The sequence below is a fragment of the Brachypodium distachyon genome, chromosome 5 (genome assembly GCF_000005505.3).
Source record: "Brachypodium distachyon strain Bd21 chromosome 5, Brachypodium_distachyon_v3.0, whole genome shotgun sequence".
Classification (NCBI taxonomy): Eukaryota; Viridiplantae; Streptophyta; class Magnoliopsida; order Poales; family Poaceae; genus Brachypodium; species Brachypodium distachyon.
In genome coordinates, this window is record NC_016135.3 from 6,553,358 (window position 1) to 6,576,917 (window position 23,560).

The following is a 23,560-nucleotide window of genomic DNA, read 5'->3' on the forward strand; positions in this document are numbered from 1 at the left end:
GTCACTTATTTCGGAACTGAGGGAGTAGTTGAGAAGGTGTTGAATAATTACTGTTTGCCGCCCTAGCACCTGAGTGCAAGGGCCGAAGGTGTTGAATAATTAGGTATTTTTGATAAATCTTGAATCCAAAGAATCATGGCATAAAAAAAACCTCGTAAAGAAAACTCAAACTAATAAGACTAGCAGGTGTGCCCGTGCGTTGCTACGGAACTCGGTGGCTGGAATCAGCTGCAAGGGGGTGCGCAGGTGGTTGGCAAAGGCTGGGAAGGTCGGGACGCTTAGGGCGCTGGGGGATGTGGTCATGCGGCTGCACCGGGTTGCGAGGTTTAGTGAAGAGTTGACGCGGCGGACAGAATGGAGCAAGCAGCTCATGGCGCCATCAAGGTCGGCCGTCTCCCACGAGTCCGGCGGCTGGCGGCGGCGGTGGAGGTGGTGGGAGAACAGGTGAAGCAGGCAGTGACGCGACGGCTTTGCTCGGAGTGCTGTGGCGTCGGTTGGCATCGGTTGTAAGACGGAGGAGGAGAAATCAGGCTGGGGGTGGAGGGGGAGGCTCGGGCATGGGCTCACGCGGGCGCAGTGGCGTCGGTCGTAAGGTGGAGGAGGAGGAATCGTGAATAAGACAGGAATGAGAGAAAATAACGGGAAGTGGCACATTTGTTAGTTTTAACAAAATTGACCTACCGTGTCCGTGTCAATGAACACCAACTCCAATTTAATAGATAGTAATAGATATGATCCAAGTTGTGGAATAAGTTGCTGAGGCGACTAGAAACATAAGCTGCAAGCAATAACATTCTGTTTAAAAGCGCTTCAGTACTATTCCAAAAGGTGAAAAGCGTTCAGTCAAAAGAAACAGTTTGAAATACACTTTCTAAACCAAACGGCGGGCCTGGTTTGCAACTGTCCAAACTCCACCTCCAAATTGCCTTTGATGTTTGTGTGTTTCTGTGGGAGCACAGAAGCACTACTCATTTAGAGCAAGGAAACAACTGGCAGTCAAAATGCTGAAACCAACCAAACCTAACTGAAGTTTTACACTGCGACCAGCATACACCATTTCGTATCATTAGGGATTCAACTCAACTACTTCCTCCGACACTTTTTATGGATCAGGGAAGAGTACAATATAAAATCTGTCACTGAATTCAGTCCTATTCACAGAGTATACATACAATCCTGCATGGAGAACAGAACAAGCCACGAAAGCAGTTTCAAAACGAAAAAAGAGAACAAGCCACAAAAGCACAGGTCATTATCTTAGGAATTAGGATGCACATATCTATAAACATTAATTCAGTACACAGCTCAAAGTTTGTTTAGCAGCCCCATTGCGTCAAGAAATCACCTGAAATAATGAACTAGATGCCACTTATTTATTTTTGTACCAGTCGATGCACACGTCCATAATATTATTGAAATTGCCAATAGTGATTAGATCTCAATTATAGTTGGATTTGATTCTACTTTAGAGTTTGATGGGTAAAGAAGACTTCTTATCTACGTACGGAGTATTTATCATTTTTACAGGTTTTAATGTTCCTTTGGAAGATCTACAACCAAGGGCAACAGGAGCCTCCAGGTTGACAGCAGCAGCAACAGAAGCCTCCAGTTGACAGAGCAGCAACGGAAGCTGGAGAGGTGAGGGCGAGGCGGCGAGCCGTCGAGCTTTACCTGCTGGAGGCCAGAGAGGATTCGGCGGCGCGGCGACAGGGTAGAGGAGGCGACGAACTGCGTATGCGGCCGGCGGCACCCGTCGAGTCCAGCGGCAGCGGCGGCCGGCGGCGACGATGCCGGCACGGTCGCAGGAGCTTGGAGAGGACGACAGGTCTACGCGTGCGTCGGCATCGTTGCGGCGGCGGCGGACCTCGTCGAGCACATGCGCCGCCTATCCGTCGAGCAGCCTCGGCCGGATCTGAGGGATGGTTTTGCGGGTGCGAATGTTCCGGCGAGGTGGGTGTCGTCAGAACCTGATTTTCTGAAACGCAAGTGTCATATTCTTCAGAGTTTCAGTGTTTTTTTTTTTTTTTTTTGCGAGATCAGAGTTTCAGTTAAAGATCGCTAACAGCCAACATGTCTTTCCACCAACTAGTAATTTAGTTGTTTCATAGATATTCATATTATTTGTTTCAAATATGGGGTCTATAGCTACCACAAATGTAATGCTAAATACAATGTTGTGAAGCCATTTTTTATTTGTGTGGGGATGTTTATTATGCTACTTTAGAAAAACACGTACTAATGATTATTTGTGTCATTTGTAGGTATTGTGGTTTTTAAATCAATACGTATAATTTTTTTCGGATTTAATCTGCATAATCATGTAATATCTTACATATTGTAAATTGAGGTTGCTATCCAGGCTAAATACCCCTAAAGCGTTTAGTTTATATGTTCTAATTAGCATCATTGAGAAACAAAAGGGGAAGAGGCTTCTGCCAATGTAAAGCAGATCACTTACATGGTATGCCATGAAGCATGCATAAAAGATTTACCATTAACCTTAGAAGCAAAGCTATTGATTGGTCCCCTGACCCAGTTTAATTTGAACCTGTAAAACATGCACTGTATACACTGTAATCAAGCTGCAAAAACCAAATGGAATAGCCACTTGGCTCAATTTTTACCTGAAATATCAAATAATATGGAATAATTAGACATGCTTGCTTATATTTTACTAAAAAAATTTAAGAGGACAGAAATATGTTGACAACGGTTAGATCATAGGCAAGTCTAGGCTATAACAGTTAAGTTGGTATGTCTAGTTGTTACCATGGAAATTAACTTGATGCAACGACATGGCTGGAATCGCCATAAAAGTATTACATCTAGAACCTTAATGTGTCATCTATATGTGAAGTCCATCAGGCCAAGAGGTAGAGCTTTCCTCTAGGGGCATAAGATTGCAAAAGTGATGAACCATATAACAGGAAGACATGCTTGAAATAGAACTATAGACATATAATTAAAGACATGCTTCAAACTACTCCACGTCACAAACTTTATGGAATTTGCATAATGACGTACACGACATGTCCTCTGTAAAACCTAAGTACTATCTTAATTTGTTTCTTTTTATTAAACTTAGGTTTTGGGGAACTTGCTCAACCCTCTAGGGGTGGCATATCTCTCATATATATAGTGGGGGTACACAAAGTACCAATACATGACAATGACTGCATACGGTCTGTACAAATACACAATACCATGCTATACAAATCTAACACCCTTCCTCAATCTCAACTCACGCCTAAAGCATCAAGAAGATTGAGATTGCGCCTACAGACCTCAAATATGGGCAAAGGTAGAGGCTTGGTGAAGATGTCTGCAAGTTGATCCTTCGACGGGATGAACTTGATTTGCAGTAACTTTTGTGCAACGCGTTCCCTTACAAAGTGATAGTCAATCTCAATGTGTTTGGTCTGTGCATGGAACACCGGGTTTGCCGATAGAAACGTAGCACCAATGTTGTCACACCAAAGGACCGAAGGATGAGGTTGAGACACTCCCAATTCCTGAAGGAGGGACTCAATCCATATAAGCTCAGCGGTTGCATTAGCAACAGCCTTATACTCGGCTTTTGTACTGCTGCAGGAGACAGTGGCTTGCTTGCGTGCACTCCAGGCGATCAAATTAGGACCCAGGAACACAACACATCCCCCCGTAGAGCGCCTGTCATCTGGACAACCAGCCCAGTCAGCATCAGAGAAGGCTCCGGATGAACTGGCACGCTGGTGTAGACCAAAGGACATCGTGAGACGCACATAGCGCAGGATGCGTTTCACAGTAGACCAGTGCACATCGGTAGGAGCATGAAGATACTGGCACACCCTGTTGAGTGCAAAGGACAGATCCGAACGCGTGATCGTCAAATACTGCAAGCCACCAACAATACTGCGGTACTCGGTCGCATCCTCAGGAGACAAAGGAGCACCATCAGCGACTGAGAGCTTGTCAGTGGAGGACATGGGAAGGGGCAACGTCTTGCACTTGAGCATACTAGCACGGCGCAAGAGATCAAGGGAGTACTTCTTCTGTGTGAGAGCCAAGCCACGAGACTGATGAGCAACCTCAATACCCATGAAGAAGTGAAGCTGGCCCAGATCCTTGATTGCAAAATCAGCTCCAAGGGCAGAAATAAGAGCATCGGCAGCCGGCGAGGAAGAGCTGACCAGGATGATGTTGTCCACATACACAAGCAGGTACATGGTCATACGCTACCGTTGAAACAAGAACAGGGAAGTGTCTGCCGTGGAGGGGACGAAGCCATGAGCACGAAGAGCTGAAGCCAAGCGAGCGTGCCAGGCACGAGGCGCTTGCTTCAGACCATAAAGAGCCTTCGTCAGACGACACGGGTGATGGGGCTGAGTGTGATCAACAAACCCAGGTGGTTGCCGCATGTAGATCTCCTCTTCAAGCAAACCATGAAGGAAGGCATTCTGCACATCAAGCTGTCAAAGAGACCAACCTCGAGAAACTGCTAGAGACGGAAGGAGCCAGATAGGCTTGACGACGGGGCTGAAGGTGTCCTCATAATCAAGTCCATGTCGCTGTTTGAAGCCCTTAGCCACAAGACACGCTTTGTAGCGCTCAATGGAACCATCAGCGCTTTTCTTCACCTTGAAGACCCACTTCGAGTCAATGATGTTGACATGAGGTGGAGGGGAAACAAGTGTCCAGGTATCATTCTTGAGAAGAGCCTGATACTCTTGTTCCATAGCAGCCCTCCAGTGTGGAATACTCATAGCGGCTTTATAACTGCGTGGTTCAGAGGTCGGATCTGCCACAGCATGGGTCATGCAGGCAGCCAACCAAGCGACGGTGCCATCGGTGCGCTGCCAAGGGCAAACAATGCCACTGCGGCGGCGCGTGTGAGGCCGGAGCACAGCAGCGGGGCAGCAGGCGGCAGAGGCGCACGCGGGGGCGAGGTCAGACCAGGCGACGACGAGGCAGGCGAGGCCGGCCTAGGCGATGATGAGGCAGGCAAGGCTGGCCCAGGCGGGGGCGAAGCAAGCCTGGCGGGCATAGCCGTCGCTGGCGGATTGTGCGAGTCCAAATCCGGATCGGACTCCCCGGCAGGACTGCTGCATGTAGCCAGGGCAATGTGATCAACGTCGAGGCCAGCCACTGAGGGGCTGGTGGAGACTAAGGCTGCATCAGGGAGCAACTCCAAGCGAGCACCACGACCAATTCCTGCACCATGATTAGGCAGCAATAGAGGAGAATATGCAACATCTTCAAATTGGCCAGGCAAGATAGGAGATGAAAGCATCGATGTATCTGGTGGGACAGGTGGCTGTGGCATGGCGGAAAAAGGGAAGACGTGCTCATCAAAGACAACGTCACGCGATATGTAGACACGGTTGGTGGGCACATGTAGGCACTTGTAACCTTTATGGAGAGAACTATACCCAAGAAACACACATTTTTTCGACCGAAACTCAAGTTTGCGACTATTATACGGACGAAGATGAGGCCAACACGCAGAACCAAACACCTTAAAAAAAGTATAGTCAGGGATCTCATGCAAGAAGTTCAATAGGAGTTTTCATATGAAGGACATGCGTAGGTAGTCTGTTAATAAGAAAACATGCGGTGGCAAAAGCATCACTCCAGAAACGAAAACGAAAAGGTACAGAGGCATGCGCAAGGAGTGTGAGGCCGGTCTCAACTATATGACGATGCTTGCGCTCAACAGCGCCATTCTGCTGATGTGTATGTGGACATGACAAACGATGGGAGATGCCAAGCTTATTAAAGAAGGTGTTGAGGTTGCGATATTCGCCCCCCCCCCCCCCCCAATCTGACTGAACATGAATAATCTTATGCTTGAGAAGACGTTCAACATGCAATTGAAACTGAAGGAATATATCAAACACATCAGACTTACGCTTAATAGGATAAAGCCAAGTAAATCGGCTATAAGCATCAATGGAACTGACATAATAGTTGTGACCACTAATAGAGGTTTGTGCTGGACCCCACACATCGGAAACACAAGTTCAAGAGGACTCTTAACTTCTCTAGTAGACGAAACAAATGGGAGTTGATGACTTTAGTGCTAGACTCTAATGGCAGCTCATGACGGTGGAGAATATGACGAACTATAGGAGTGGCAGGGTGACGAAGGCGAGAGTGCCACTGCGACGGCGACACACAAACACCGCTGAAGACTCGGGAGACGGACGGATCCTCCAGACGATACAAGCCTTGGCTCAAGTGACCACTAAGCAGGACGTCCCTCGTGACTCGGTCCTTAATAAAGAGATCAAAAGGGTGAAATTCACATAGGACATTATTATCAAGATTGAGTTTAGGAACAGATAAAAGATTACGGGTCACCGAGGGGACCCGTAGAACATTACGAAGATGAAGCTTCCTAGACGGATGGCTAGTGAAAACGGATGCTTGGCCAATATGAGAAATGGGCATACCTGCACCATTGGCAGTGTGGACCTTGTCGTGCCCATGATAGGGCTGGTGCGTGGTCAGCTTGTTGAGCTCGCTCGTCAGGTGATTCGTGGCACCAGTATCCATGTACCACACGGGATCAACAGGGTAGGATGGAGTAGACCCCTGCTCCTTGGCCTTCGCAATGACATGGGCAGCAAGGGCGGCGAGGGGACTGAAGTCCGCCACAGCGACTTGGCGTTCGTTGTTCTTGCCATCGTTGCCGAGTCCCAGGAAGCGGCGCTAGAATCGGCGGTGGCACTTGGAGGTGAGGTGGCCCTCACGGCCACACAGCTGGCACACTCGCGTGGGCCGACCACCCGAGCCAGCGCCGCCCGAGGTCGGGGCAGGGGGCGGCTGCTTGGCAGAAGGGGGCGGGGTCGGGCGCGCGGCACCAGGTGGTTTAGCACCATGAGTGGACCAATAGGCCGCGGCGGCAGGATCGGCGAGGATGGCCTGCGAGTGACGTGCCTCGACCCATTGCTCAGAGCTCAGGAGGCAGGAGTACAACTCGTGGGGGGTCATCGGTGGTTTAGCACCATTGACAGCCTCATCCAACATGTCGTACTCCTGGTCGAGCCCCTGAAGGATGAAGCCGACGAACTCCTCATCGCTTAGCGGCTTACCCATGGAGGTGAGGGTGTCCGCGAGCACCTTGATCTTGTTGAAGAAGGTTGTAGCAGAGGAGTCCAGCTTCTTGATCTTGCCAAGCTTGCGACGGATGGCCATCGAGCGGGACATAGAGACCAAGGCGAACACGTTCTCCAGTATAGTCCATACCTCCATGGAAGTGGAGGCAAACAACACGAGACTAGCAACCCCCTCTCCCAAAGAAGACTGGAAGGCAGAGAGGATCGCCTGATCCTACTGAATCCACGCACGGTGCTCGGGATTAATCGCCGGGCCGTGCACCGTCACGATCACCTGAGGAGGACACGGAAGAGAACCGTCAACGTACCCTAGCAGGTAATGGCTGCGGAGGGCATCACCTTGGCACGCCGAAGTAGGTAATTATCCGGAGTCAAGCGGATGGTGATGAGGTGGCCGAAGTGGAACGGGCCCGAGGGCGTGGCGACGATGGGAGCCGCGGGCAGGGCCTCGGGGAGTGCGGCGCTGGTGTGGGCTGGGCAGCGAAGGAGGTGGCTACAGCAGGAGCCGTGGCCGCGGGGACCACCGCGGATGGCGATGGCGAGGCACCCGGCAAAGGCACGCCGAGGGGAGCCATCGAGGAGGCCGACATCGAGGCGACGGGCACTACAGCGGCGGCAGGGGCAGAGCTAGTCTGCGGGATCGGGGCCGAGAACATGGACCCGCAGCTGGTGGTGCCAAAGAACCGGGGCACCGAGGGAGCAAGCGTGGCGGAAGGTGCATTGAGGAGGGCAGCCAGCGAGGCCGGGAGAAGGCCGGAGGCGGCGGCGCCCGAGGCGGAAGAGGAGGTCATGGAGGCGGTGGCGGCGGCTGACAGGTGGATCGGTTAGGCTGATACCATATTGGATTGATGCAGTAGCCAACTGAACCAAAAGTCCGAACTAATGGAAATAGGCTAGGCAATATAGTTATATTCTCAACACTCCCCCTCACGTCTAGGCTATTTTAATCCTTAGCGTGGGTTCGGTGTAGGCCGCAGAATTTTTTTTTTTAATACTGCGTGAGCAGGGTCTTGAACTTGAGACATGTTAGCTCTGATACCATATTAAACTTAGGTTTTGGGGAACTTGCTCAACCCTCTAAGGGTGGCATATCTCTCATATATATAGTGGGGGGTACACAAGTACCAATACATGGCAACGAACGCATACGGTCTGTACAAATACATAATACCATGTTATACAAATAACACTTTTTATGTGTACATTTAGCATATATATTTTCCTCAAAATATCTATAGATCTGAACACCCAAAGTCTAATTAATCATCATGTAATTGGTCATATTTACTCTCGCTACGCAAACAATTTTAATGTTGTCATCGTACTGGGCGAGACAAGGTGAAGATGATGACATATTGCAGGAGGATTGAATGAATCCTGAATTAATTGCACAAAGAATGTGAGAGGAAGGCCAAACAACAATTACTCCACTGCACAAAGAATGTGAGAGGAAGGCCAAACAACAATTACTCCACTGATTTATTTGGTCCAGAAAAGACCGCATGTACGGATATTTAGAAACGGAGGGATCAATAATTATTGATCCTTAGACATTGGCACCAAATAAAATGGTACACCAGGTAGCTGCAACATATAGTTCAGCTTGAATCATCAAACCCATAGTTTCATCCACTCGTCGTACTGATTTAACAGCATATTTATTCCCAACGGCTAGATCTGCAAAATAGTTGTCTAGATGAGCACTGATATCCCCCCCTAACACATTGTGTTCAGTTGCAACGTGAACATGTCCACCGTTACAGTTCTTGCTCGATATGCTATATGGTGAGGTGCAATAATCAAATTCAAGTAGGCGTATCAGCAGTAAGTAATCTTTTTCGATCAGGAAACATTGAGGCCTCGAATTCTAAAACACGTACGTATGGTAAGTCCTCAAGCAAAACAGCACCTATGGATTGATGTCCCTTACCAGGTATTAGTTAGACGTGGCTTCTGCCTGCATCCAGCATGAGAGGTCATTGAAGATCGTGGTACAAGCGCTACCACCAGCAGCACAACAAATTGGATGTTCATGGATCGAGGACGGCGAACAGAGTGCGCCCTGGCCGCCGCTTAGGGCTGGAATCGATAGATCGAAAGAGCAAGCAGCATCCTTTCAAAAAAAAGAAAGAGCAAGCAGCATGGGAAACCGTGGATCGGGAGCAAAACTTGGTGGGCCGGTTTTTAGCTGGGCAACCACAGGAGCGTTTTGTTTTCTACTGGGGAAGATACCGGAGATCCATTGGCTGTAGACAAATTGTTAATATGGCTCCACCAAATCGATGGCCAGATTTTTTGCTTTTTATTGGGATTTTTCTAGCGTATTACTTCCTCCGTCCCAAAATAAGTGTCGGAACGGAGAAATTATTTTTTTGTAGTTGCTCCATCACGTACTTTTAGTATATAATAGATAGATTTAACCGTTGTCCCTGTTTACCGTTTACTAATCGTCTTGTCGTTGTAGGCTAGTACGATCGATTATTTACTGTTATCTTGTAATTGGCTGTGAAAACCTAATTGGAAGGAATGAAAGCTAAGCTTTAAACCATAAGTTTAACCTTTTATTAACTCCGTAGCTATGGTTAGATCCCGTAGAACAATTCCTACTCCCTTCATTTCATAATTCTTGTCGAAGTATTACATGTATCTAGACACTTTTTAAAAGTAGATACATACTCCCTCCGTTTCTAAATACTTGTCGTGGTTTTAGTGCAAAATTGCGCTAAAACGGAGGGAGTACATTTTTGGCAAATTTGACACAATAATTATGTAACGGAGATAGTATTTACCACGGATGCTCCACCTCGGGAGAGTTTCCTTCCGGGTCCTAGTAGGATCTGACAAAGTGGTAGAGCACCGATCCTGGTGCCAGTTCTATTTCGAAGAGATAATTGATTGGGATTCTTATATCCCACCGTACTTGACCCAAACGAAGTTGGAGGTGGCGGCGGTGGAAGCGGGTCGTGACTCGTGAGAAAAAAGGGTCGGGAACTACAATAGTTTTCTAGTAAAATTAAAAAAAAATCTTCACGTTCTGACATGCCTAGATCCAAGGTGACCTTAGAGCATCTCCAGCCGCGCCCCCCATTTGGCGTTCGACGCAGCCATTTTTTAGGCCATTTGGGGGGCGCCGGCGGATTTTGTTTTTAGGGTTCCGCCGTGACCCAGCCACGCCCCCAATAAGAACTCCCCCAAAATTTGAAAATAGACAAAATTTAACTAAATTCGGAGGAATTTAAATGAAGTAGGCGAAATTTAACTAAACTCGACGAAATTTAATTAAACATAAAGTTTTTTCATTACATAATTCTAAAATAAAAAGGCCGCCTAGTCATCGAGGTAGGCCTCGTCGGAGTCAATTTCGATCGGCTCCACCTTCATCTCCGGCGCCGGCCTCTTCCCCGCCTTCTTCTTCTCGGCTGCCTCCCTCGCCGCCTCCTTGGCGTTCCACGCCAATGCCACGGCGTTCGTCATGGCGAGGCCGAGGCGTTTTGCCTCCTCGGCCTCGCGCTCGCTGGGGCGCTCCGCCGTCCGCTATCCCGGTAAATCCTCGGGATCGTCGTCCTGGCGCCATTCGAGCACCAGGCGCTGGTACTTCGGCGCCGGCGCCCACTGCGGCTCCGGCTTTGGTCGGACTAGGCAGAGGTGGCCACGAGGCGGCTCCGGCCCCCGTCGGCGGGAAGACGTCCCCCTGCTCCTCCTTGATGCGCAGCGCCGGTGAGGAGGCGCTGCGGGAAGAGCTGGAGCCCGGGGAGCGGGATGCATCGAAGCCGCCGTGCCGGTGCCTGCCCGCCGGTGCTGGTGGGGGTGGTGGGGGCGTTTCCAGGCAGGGGTGATCACCGGCGGCGATTCACGCGAGTACCGCCGCCACGAAGCGCCCGCTCAAGAACCGCCGCCGGCCGTCGATGTTGAATCGACCCGGCGGCGAGCGCTCGCCTTGGCCGTCGTAGCGGGAGATGTCGATGGCACGGAGGTCGGCGAAGAAGGGCACCCCGTTGGCCTCGGTGGCGCGGTTCCACCCGGGGTCCTCGCGCTCCTCCGCCGTCAGCCCGTGCCACCAATGGGCATTGACGGCGGCTGTCCGGGCATGGCCCGTTGGCACCGGCGGCGTCGAGATGCCGCCGATGCTGAGGGTACAGTGCGCCGGCAGCCGGCAATAGGCGGCGTCGGGTACTCGTGCTCGTGGAGGGCCTCGGGCCCCTCAAGCGTGAGCGTCGCCCGACGCCACGTCTCGTCGCTGGCAGCCATGTTTTCATCGGCGGGAGGGTTTAAGGGCGAGAGAGAGGGAGGGTTTGGGCGAGAGGGAGGAGAGGAGGCACCGAGAGGAGACTGCCGAGTACCGTTGGTGGTCGCCCCTTTTTATATCGACGGAATGCGAACCAGCGGGCATGTGAACACGGCGATAAACGCTGCCTCATGGCAACCGGCGGGATACTGCCATTAAAATCCACTCGGGAGCCGAGGAGGGGCCGGTGATTAACTGGTGGGGCGTTTAATTGGTCGCTGACAAGGCGGGCCCGCCGCATTAACGCGTTGTGCTGGCACCCCCACTCGCCCCCCGTGTGTTCGGCCTGGGGGCGCAGGATAACTTTTTGGGCCGTGCCGGATGAACAAACAAATTGGGGAGGCCGGCTGGGTGGGTTTTTAGGCATCGGCTAGAGTTGCTCTTAGTACTAGAAGGCCGATGCACATGAGGTAGTTGTTCTGAAACTGGATCTTCAACACGGCAGTTTGTGCGCACAGTAGAGGGCTGGCGATTGTGTAGCTGTGGATCGAAGATAGTTTTGGCTATTTTGCTCGCTGGTTGTGGTTTGCTTTGGAATGGCTCAATATTGTGCTTCAAAGTTCGTTTCTTGCTACCTTCAGGCTTTTGTGCGGCCATCGGCAGCCCCTTTCTCTACTCATCAGCCGGTTTCGTTGGCCACACAATGACATGTGCTGCAATCAGATCCTCCTGGTGGCAGTTGTGCCTATGTTTAGGAGTTTTTCCTTCTTTGTGTTGTGTTGTAATCATGTACTAAAAGTCAGAATCAAAACAACTGATTACAAGAATTTAAACGAAGAGGAGAGAGAGCGGGGTGGCTATGGCGGTCTGATCGCCCCCGGTGGCACCTTGCTGCCTGCCTACATGGCAGCGTTCCTTGACCTTTCCACCATGGAACGGCGTCCTCCGGTGCCTCACACGCCAGGGGCACCGGATGGATCGGATAGGACGCGCCCCATGGAGTCACTGGACCTCTCCACCATGGAACGCCTGCCAAGCTCGCCGGCCGTTTTGGGTCATCATAGGTCTGATGACCCTCACCTTGCTCAAGGTATGGATCCTCACCATCTTGGTCGGTCCTCGGGTATTCAACTGTGCCAAAAACTTTGGCGCCGGTGGCGCATGCCCATTACTGTTCCGGCCACCTCGCGACCTGACTTCTTCATGGTTGCATCCTTTGGCTGGTGCAAGTATCGGCTTACCGACATCTCTGTGGCCAACCTCCTTAATGCCGGCTTAGGTGGCATTCCCGAGGAGTTTAGAGTGATCCATCTTCGTGATCGCACCTTCCGATTCTCGGTCACCAGTAGATTCATTGGCTTCCATATCGCCAAGCTTCTCTCCATCACCTGCTCGGCTTTTGTGGTCTTCTTTCATCTTTGGGGCTTCAGTGGACCCAATTATGTGAAGGAATTCGAGGACTGGTGCTTGGAAGAGAGGAACTCTTGGACCGTGATAGCCTCGAGGGTGTCCCGATCTTTCGATGAGATACCTAATTATCGATTTGGTAGGAGGTGACGTTGACGATCCGACTACAACCTAGGAGGCAGCGCCTTAGCGATCGATACACCAACTCCAGAAGGTTATTGATCCCGCGGGGGCACGATCAACCTGACCACGAAGGTCTTTGTTCCTGCAAGCAATCGAAGAACAAGCAAGAACAAGATGAAAAGCAATCTGAAATTGCGAATAGGAGATATGAAGGTTCACGAATCTGAATACTCAATATAGTTGGAGTCTTGATGACGGTAAAACAGGTGGTCTAACCGACACACGCGATTACACGAAAGTAGCAAAGGCTAAACTTTATCTAATCAAAACCCAAGGCTCCATGGGGGGGCTCATGGGGTATAAATAGGAGGGGAACTAGGTGGTTTTCGGACAGGTCCTTGAGGGACTCCGAAACGGCCTAGGAATCCTCCTAAAACACAACGAAAACATCTAAAAATTGGCTGGACCCTATTACATGGCCTTAGGCCCAATAAAGCAAGGTTATAACCCTCATCTTTGGCCCATAGATACCCATTGGAGGGAGAATCCTCCACTTGGCCGAAATCCCATTGATGAAGAGGATGCGGCCTTCTTCTCATCTCTCGTTATGGCGGTTTCAATGTTCTGAAATCATCACTTGAGCTAGCTCCCGCCACCTTGCTGCCACCTCCATGGTTTGCTGTCCAACGCTGATCCTTGAGGTGCAAGCTAGGTCCTTCATTCCTAAAACACATAAAAGAACCCATCTTAGGCAGCAGCATGTTCTCATTAATATTAAATGAAGTACCGAGGAACGAAAGTACCTGATAATTTAGTTGTCGTGCACGAGCTCTAGTAATTGGTCCATGTATCTCCGGTACTTGAGGTGTATGTGCTGTAGGGGCTGTGGTTGTATCATTAGTTGGGATGTCCTCATCATCCTCCCCTTCTTGAATCGAAGTCGTCCTCGACGGTAGTTCATCTTCTTCTCCCAAATAAGGCTTCAAATCTGCAATATTAAACGTGGGACTAACCCCAAAATCTGCAGGTAGCTCAAGTTTATATGCATTATCATTAATTTTTGCTAACACCTTAAAGGGACCATCAGCTCGTGGCATTAACTTAGACTTGCGCAAATCAGGGAAACGATCTTTGCGCAAATGCAACCAAACAAGATCTCCAGGTTCAAACACAATTTGTTTTCTGCCCCTATCTCCCGCAAGTTTATACTTAGAATTCATGCGCTCAATGTTCTCTTTAGTCGTCTCATGCATTTTTATTATAAGTTCAGCACGTTCCTTAGCATCAAAGTTAACTTTTTCAGAAGTTGGCAAAGGTAACAAATCAATTGGTGCACGAGGCATAAAACCATAAACAATTTCAAAAGGGCACAATTTTGTGGTTGAATGCAGTGAACGATTATAAGCAAATTCAATATGAGGTAAACATTCTTCCCACATTTTCAAGTTCTTCTTTAAAACAGCCCTAAGCATAGTAGATAATGTTCTATTAACAACTTCAGTTTGTCCATCTGTTTGGGGATGACATGTAGTACTAAAAAGCAGTTTGGTCCCCAACTTAGCCCATAAACATCTCCAAAAGTGGCTAAGAAATTTTGTGTCACGATCTGAAACTATAGTATTGGGCACACCATGCAAGCGAACAATTTCACGAAAGAATAAATCAGCAACATTTGTAGCATCATCGCTCTTATGACAAGGTATAAAATGTGCCATCTTAGAAAATCTATCAACAACAACAAATATGCTATCCCTCCCCTTCTTAGTTCGAGGCAATCCCAAAACAAAATCCATTGATATATCTTCCCAAGGAACATTAGGAACAGGGAGAGGCATATATAAACCATGAGGATTGAGTCGTGACTTAGCTTTTTGACATGTAGTGCAACGAGCGATAAATCTCTCAACATCCCGTCTCATCCGAGGCCAAAAGAAATGATCAGCGAGCACATCTTCGGTCTTTTTCACGCCGAAGTGACCCATCAACCCTCCTCCATGTGCCTCCTGTAACAACAAAAGACGAACGGAGCTATCTGGGATGCATAGCTTGTTAGCACGGAACACAAATCCATCATTAATGACGAACTTGTTCCATGTTCTGCCCTCTTTACAATGCTGCAAAACATCCTTAAAATCTGCATCATGTTCGTATTGTTCTTTTATAGTCTCCAATCCAAATATCTGAAAATCAAGCTGAGATAACAAGGTATAACGACGTGATAACGCATCAGCAATAACATTATCTTTACCCTTCTTATGTTTAATAACATACGGAAAAGACTCAATAAATTCAACCCATTTAGCATGACGACGGTTCAGCTTTGCTTGACTACGAATATGCTTCAAAGATTCATGATCAGAATGTATAACAAATTCTTTGGGCCATAAATAATGTTGCCATGTTTCTAAAGTCCGAACGAGAGCATATAATTCCTTATCATAAGTAGAATAATTCAGACTAGGCCCACTCAATTTTTCACTAAAGTATGCAACAGGTTTTCCGCCTTGTAACAACACACCTCCTAAACCGATTCCACTAGCATCACACTCCAACTCAAAAGTCTTATTAAAATCAGGAAGTTGGAGTAAAGGAGCATGTGTCAACTTATCTTTCAATATGAGAAAAGCTTCTTCTTGTGCAGCGCCCCATACATATGGAACGTCCTTCTTTGTGAGCTCATTAAGCGGTGCAGCAAGGGTGCTGAAATCCTTTACAAAGCGGCGATAAAACCCAGCGAGTCCAAGAAAGCTCCTCACTTGGGTGACCGTTGTTGGAGTTGGCCAGCTTTGAATTGCGTCGATCTTGGCCTTATCAACTTCTATGCCCTGTGGAGTGACAACATAGCCAAGAAACGAAACTCGATCGGTGCAAAAGGTGCACTTCTCAAGGTTACCAAACAAACGTGCATCTCTCAAAGCATCAAAAACAGCACGTAAATGATTCAAGTGGTCTTCTAAAGAGCTGCTGTAAATCAATATATCATCAAAATAAACCACCACAAATCGTCCTATGAAAGCACGTAAAACTTCGTTCATTAACCGCATGAAAGTGCTAGGTGCGTTAGTAAGACCGAAAGGCATGACTAACCACTCATATAGTCCAAACTTAGTTTTAAATGCTGTTTTCCATTCATCGCCTAATTTCATTCGAATTTGGTGGTAACCACTACGTAAATCAACTTTAGAGAACACGGTAGAGCCACTTAATTCATCTAACATATCATCAAGTCTAGGAATTGGGTGACGATAGCGAATAGTAATGTTATTAATAGCTCTACAATCTACACACATACGCCAAGAACCATCTTTCTTTGGTACCAAAATAACAGGAACAGCACAAGGACTAAGGGATTCACGAATATAACCTTTGTCGAGCAATTCTTGAACTTGTCGTTGAATCTCCTTCGTCTCCTCTGGATTGGTACGGTAGGGCGCACGGTTGGGCAGCGAAGCACCAGGAATTAAATCAATTTGATGTTCAATCCCTCGAATAGGTGGTAATCCTGGTGGTACGTCTTGTGGAAAGATGTCGGAATACTCCTGCAAAACGTGAGTAACAGCAGGGGGCAAAGAGGGAGGCATATCCTCAAATGAAAACAAAGCCTCTTTGCAAATGAATGCATAGCAAACAGAATTATTCGTATCTAACTCAGAAATATCGGATTTACTTGCAAGCAAGCATGCACCTTTCAATTTAATTTCATTAACATGTTTCGGTTCAGATTTGCTAGTAGACGCTTGGTGCTTAAATTCTTTAGCGACATTATGGTTCTCACTCTTATCCTTCTCTTTGCTCTTTGCTCTACTAGCTCTAGCAAGATCATCTTTCACAATTTGTTCAGGAGTCATAGGTTTCAAACCAATTTTCTTACCAGCATGCATAAAAGAATAATGATTAGTTCTACCATGATGAACAGAATCTGTATCATATTGCCATGGACGACCGAGTAACATAGAACATGCTTGCATAGGTACCACATCACAATCCACAAAATCAGAATATGTACCAATAGTAAAGTGTGCACGGACTGTTCTAGTTACCTTGAGCTTACCGCTGTTGTTAAACCATTGAATGTAGTAAGGGTGGGGGTGCGGCCTGGTGGTAAGAACAAGTTTTTCCACCATCTCCGTGCTGGCCAAATTATTGCAACTTCCCCCATCTATGATGATACGAACAGCGCGTTCCTTGATGACCCCTTTTGTTTGGAACAAGTTATGCCGCTGATTTTGTTCGGCGTGGCTCATTTGGACGCTCAAGGTGCGTTGTGCAATCAAACTCAAGTACTGATCAGCGGCTTCAGCTCCCATTAACTCCTCGTCATGGTGCGCAGCGGGGTCTTCTTGCTCTTCCTCGACAATGAGAGCATAGGTAGCTTCGTCAAAATCACTGGCTGAATCATATACTCCGTCTTCACGTATGATCATAACGCGTTTGGTTGGACAGTCCCGCTGAAAATGCCCGTATCCTTTGCACCTACGACATTGGTTATCTCCGGTCCGTCCGGTGGAAGCAACGGACGCTGCTGAACTTTGTGCAGAGGCAGCGGGTGTATTTCTTGTTGCTGCTGGTCCAACCTTTGCGGATGTAGGTGTAGAGGTACTTTGCTTGTTGGTGGAAGTAGTCGGAACAGCCGGACGTGTAGGGGGTGCAGCTAGGCGTGTGGAAGGGGCAGCGGGGCTGCGTGCTGCCCATGAGGAAGTACGACCTGCAGAAAAGTTAGTCCGCGCGTTCGCGTGTCGTCCCTGCACTTCCCTTTCAGCTTTGCAAGCAATGTGAAACAATCGATTGATAGAATTATACTCCTTATAATCAACAATGTCAGCAATTTCACGATTTAAACCACCAAAGAATCTAGCCATAGCAGCTTCCTCATTCTCAACTAAACCACAACGTAACATGTTCTTTTGCATTTCTTGATAATAATCTTGGACAGAATTACTACCTTGCCTTAATTGTTGTAGTTTCTTTAACAAGTCACGCGAATAGTATGAAGGAACATATCTAGCGCGCATAATTCTTTTCAAATCATCCCATGTTGGTGGTATAGCGTTAGGATGTGCAATACAATACTCATGCCACCAAACAGAAGCAAAATCAGTAAACTCACTAGTAGCAGCCCTAACCCTCTTATTAGCAGGAAAATCATGGCAAGTAAATTTTTGACTCAATTCTAATTCCCATGTAAGGTAAGCATCAGGGTCATATTTTCCATCAAAAGGAGGAACCTTAAGTTTAATAGAATGCAGCGAGTCATGTTCCTCTCTGTGAGGTCGTGTCGGTCCCATACCTCGGCGGTTGAAATGAGTTCGGCGATGATCACGGTCGTTGTGATGGTTTACGGCCCCGTCGTGTTCCGTATCCGCGGAGTAGTCGTCGTCGTTCTCCTCAACCTCGCTTGCGAAGGTACCCTTATTAGCGGTCCGCTGGTTGTGTGTATTGTTTCCTCCCGGTGTAGCGATGGTCGTTGCAGCAATTGCCGCCAGTTGCGTCGTGATTTCTGCCAGAGAAGTACTAATGGTAGCAACAGAATTCTGTAAAGATGTTAGCTTGGTATTTGTTTCAATGTGCGCGCTCTCCAAGGTTCCAAGTCTCTCATTCGCAACCCGAACGTCCTCATCCAGCTCCTCGTTACGGAGCCTAAGCTTGCGATCAAAATGTGAAATAATGCCCTTTGTGCGTGGAGAGTGGCCTTGTAAATCATCGTCAGAACCTGCCATCGTTAGGAGAAAACAAGAAACAAATCACAAGGAAAAGTCCCTATGCACTACTAGGATGTGGGGTTCCAAAGATCACTCCACTCAACTTTTAATCAAGTTCTTACTCGTTCTTACCCCGCAAACAGGAAGGTGATGGCCAGCGGCGAGAACAAGCCCTCCGAAGATTAGTGTATCGATGCCTCGAGGCAAACCAACCTAGGTGTAGAATCTGTGGAGCTTGGAGGCTTATGTGAGTAGCAAGGAAAAGCGAATAATCAAATCAGCAATGCAAAGTTGAAAATATGCTCAAAAATGCTAGTCCTAGTTGCTGGAGTCGACAAGAACGAATTACAGAAATTAACTAAGCCTAGATACTGAAAAAGGTAGAAAGGAAAGATCAAATGAAAGGTAAAACAAGTAAATCTCTGGGGAATATTTTTTCTCTCTTTTTTTTTTCTTTTTGTGGCCTTCTGTTTGGCTTCTTATTCTTTTCTATTTTTTTTTTATCCCCAGAAACTCACGCAAAAGAAGTTAAGACCGGAAAGCTGCACGTCGGTCTGTAGGAGAATAGCAAAGGCTGTAGTAAGGAAAACTCAGAAAAATATGAGAAAATATGGGTTAGAAGCGTATCAAAACAAGCTTTCCAACAAGTGCAAGATCACTCGAAACGGAGGTCGGACGGTGGAGAAAACTGAGATATACTGCGCTGCCCCGGTGCCGTAAAACGGGTGCAGAAACTTTGGAGCTCGAAAAGTCCACCTTAGAGGCCGAATTTGAGGGTCAAAGTGCAGGGCGTTGCCCTGGATATTTCCTGATGCGCCTCGTCGTGAGCTTTCCAAAAAGTCCAAAAACGTCCAAATCCGAGTTGGTATGCAAAAGATACGTCCGTTTTACTGAACACGGGTCAAACCCACCCGAAACTAAAATTCTACTCGGACTCGGGTCCGAAACTGACTCGAACTCTTTCTCTCTTTTTTTTTTTCCGTTTTTTTTTTTTCTTTCTTTCTTCCTTTTTTTTTTCTTTCCCTTCTTTTTTTTTCACAACTTTCCGAACAACTTGATCTCTAAACAAAAATCGATCTATTATGAAACACTTTCCAAAAGCACTCTTGATTGGACTCGGACTCGAACTCGCGGCTGAAAACTATAACTTGCCGACTCGATGTAGGACTCGGTGTAGGACTCGAAGAGGGACTCGGTGTAGGACTCGAAGAGGGACTCGGTGTAGGACTCGAAGAAGGACTCGGTGTAGGACTCGAAGAGGGACTCGGTGGAAGATATGGTGGCGGCGGAAGATTATGGCGGTGGTGTGGCAGGAAGTTTGGCGGCGGAAGATTGATGAAGGAAACCTGCGTCACACGAAGAACAAGAAAACCAAAAGCAAGTTCGATCTAGTAGAAAAAATCTGAAAAACGATCCAATCTAATCCAGCAACTCGACACGATTAATGCAGCAAAGATTGAACAATGCAAATACTAATGTGAAAATTGCAAGGCTCAGATTGGTTCTAGGACAAGGTAACTAATTCTAATTTTTGTTTGGCTTTTTCTGGACGATAGGTAAAAACAGATCTAAACTACGGATAAACTGGAAAAATCTCACCGAGCAACCTTAAGCTCTGATACCACGTGATAGCCTCGAGGGTGTCCCGATCTTTCGATGAGATACCTAATTATCGATTTGGTAGGAGGTGACGTTGACGATCCGACTACAACCTAGGAGGCAGCGCCTTAGCGATCGATACACCAACTCCAGAAGGTTATTGATCCCGCGGGGGCACGATCAACCTGACCACGAAGGTCTTTGTTCCTGCAAGCAATCGAAGAACAAGCAAGAACAAGATGAAAAGCAATCTGAAATTGCGAATAGGAGATATGAAGGTTCACGAATCTGAATACTCAATATAGTTGGAGTCTTGATGACGGTAAAACAGGTGGTCTAACCGACACACGCGATTACACGAAAGTAGCAAAGGCTAAACTTTATCTAATCAAAACCCAAGGCTCCATGGGGGGGCTCATGGGGTATAAATAGGAGGGGAACTAGGTGGTTTTCGGACAGGTCCTTGAGGGACTCCGAAACGGCCTAGGAATCCTCCTAAAACACAACGAAAACATCTAAAAATTGGCTGGACCCTATTACATGGCCTTAGGCCCAATAAAGCAAGGTTATAACCCTCATCTTTGGCCCATAGATACTCATTGGAGGGAGAATCCTCCACTTGGCCGAAATCCCATTGATGAAGAGGATGCGGCCTTCTTCTCATCTCTCGTTATGGCGGTTTCAATGTTCTGAAATCATCACTTGAGCTAGCTCCCGCCACCTTGCTGCCACCTCCATGGTTTGCTGTCCAACGCTGATCCTTGAGGTGCAAGCTAGGTCCTTCATTCCTAAAACACATAAAAGAACCCATCTTAGGCAGCAGCATGTTCTCATTAATATTAAATGAAGTACCGAGGAACGAAAGTACCTGATAATTTAGTTGTCGTGCACGAGCTCTAGTAATTGGTCCATGTATCTCCGGTACTTGAGGTGTATGTGCTGTAGGGGCTGTGGTTGTATCATTAGTTGGGATGTCCTCATCACTACTACTAAGCCTGCCGCCAAGATCATTGGTACAAATGTGCTCACGGGAGCGAATCAGGTGCCGATTGGAAGAAAATCTGTTTTTCAGAGACTTGAATCACCTCCGATGTCACCTTGGTCTGCCACCAAGGAGCAGGATTCGACAGATTGTGGTTATTCTCCTGCTGCCATCGAGGCCACTAAGCTTGACTACCTGAGAAGATGGCAGGCTAAGCAGGGGATTCAAGACACTATCCCATGCTCCACGGTTTTTGGAAGGCTCTGTTTCCCGTGCTCCACATCCTCACAGGGTCAGAATTCAGTTTTCAGGCGGATCACTTTCCCGCCAGCGCCGGAGACAAACGCTGACATCTCCAACGGTCAGCAGAGTACTGGCGTGGTCAGTAATGAGCCGAATATTACTGCACCTAACTTACGGCCCAATACTGCACACATTGATGAGCCGGATTACTCCCTGGGGGCGGAATAACCGCTACAGGCCACTGATGGGCCGAGGCCCAGTTGTACGAGATGCTTGCTACCTGGTCACACTTTCAAGGAGTGCAGGCGTGCCATTCACTGCCGGTATTGTCTCCGACCTGGGCACATTTATAGGTATTGCCGTCGACGTGTCCAAGACGAGAGTTGCAATTGCACTGATAGCGCACGTGTTACTGGGTTTTCCATTCGGCCTAAATTCCCGGCACCTGCTATTTCTGACTGGCCGGATGGATCTGTTGCCACGTGGTTCAGATCGACGACTCGAGAGCACCGAGTGAATGCTGCCCCATTTTTTACCACCTTTGCAGCATACTCTGATTTTATTAATGGGAATAAACCCAGGTCCCCTCCTTTCATATCACCAAAACCCCCTCCCTTCGCGACCACCAGCGACTCCGGCGAAGCTCGTGCTTCATCGGCCATGGCGAACTTCCCCGTCAACCCCGCGCACTTCATTCCCGGGTCTATGATGTTATCGATGTCGCGGGCTGTCCTCAGCAGAGCAGGTTTCACCTATCCAGTCGCACGGTGGCCAAGAATGAAGACCTCGCCATTGCGACCATCGAGCCACCCCTTCCTCCGGACGAGCCATTCCTTAACATCGAAGGTATCATCAATGCTCTTCTCGATTACCTGGGTGTTCATGCAGATGCTATTGAAAAATGCCCACTCGGTGATGCCTATGTCAGGCTGATGTCTGCTAGGATTAGGGATTTGTTAATCCTTCATAGTCCACATCAGCATAATAATCAATTGATTAGCTTCTGTGAGCATAACAAAGGAATCAACTAGAGAGCATTTAACTTTAATCAGGAAGCTTGGCTCATGCTGCTTGCTTTTTCTTTTGATAATTTGACATATGAGAACATCAATTATGCTGTTGCTGATTGGGGGAGATTAGTTCACTGGGACAAGGTTGCTAGCACTTTAGCTAGAGTGATTATTAAAGTTAAGGTTGCTGACCTCAGTCACATCCCATTTAGCATTGTGGTCACTGATGGGGATGACATGCAAGGGGAATCTTGGACTGTTCCTGTCTTTATACTTAGTTAGAGACTACTTGGTGGGCACACAGGATGAGGATTTGCCACCTCCTAAGGGTGCTACCCCACACCCTTTACCTGCATTAGAGTGGCATGAACAGCCTCAACGGCCTAATTTACCTGAGTTCAATGCTGACTGGCACCTCCAGCTCCCCCCAAATTTGCATAACATGCTTATGCAGGGGCAGAACATTGATATGTTTGCTGATGATAATGACCCTATGCAAGCTGATAATGCTCAAATGGTGGAACATGCTGTTGCACTAGCTCCTCAGATCCATATCTTTGATGTTGCTGCTGTTGATAATCATATGCAAGCTGATAATGCATAGATGTTGGCTGACTTGGATGACCTGAATGATGACAGTGAAGTCACAATTTCTCTGAGTCCTAATGCCCCTGCTATCAGCTCTGAAGGCTCCACTAGTGTTAACCTGCATAATCACCAGGTTAATCAAAACATGATAGTGGGAAGGGTGGAAATTCCTGAATTCTCCCACTCATCTGATGTGTTCACATGCCTCCAGGGCCCCCACCTGACCTATCGACAAATGGAAAATCTCCATATTTCAGGTGAAGGTACTGAGATCTGGAAGAAGCACTTTTACAAAGAGCAGCCTGATGATTACTCTGTCACCATTCTAGGGACATGGATTAACTTCTTTACTGCCATGTTGATGTCACCTGAGGAATTTGAGTGGGCCAGGAAAGTTCTTAGATCTAATATGTGGCAGGCATTTTCATCTGGACAAGAATGCTTTAGAGCTTTTTCTATTCCTGAGAGATGCCCAGCTGACACTCCTATTTCCTGCAAGCTCCGGGACAGAGTGATTGCTAATTGCCAGGGTTTCACCACTCCACAGGCATACAAGCACTTGGCTCTCTCTGATAAACCACATGCAT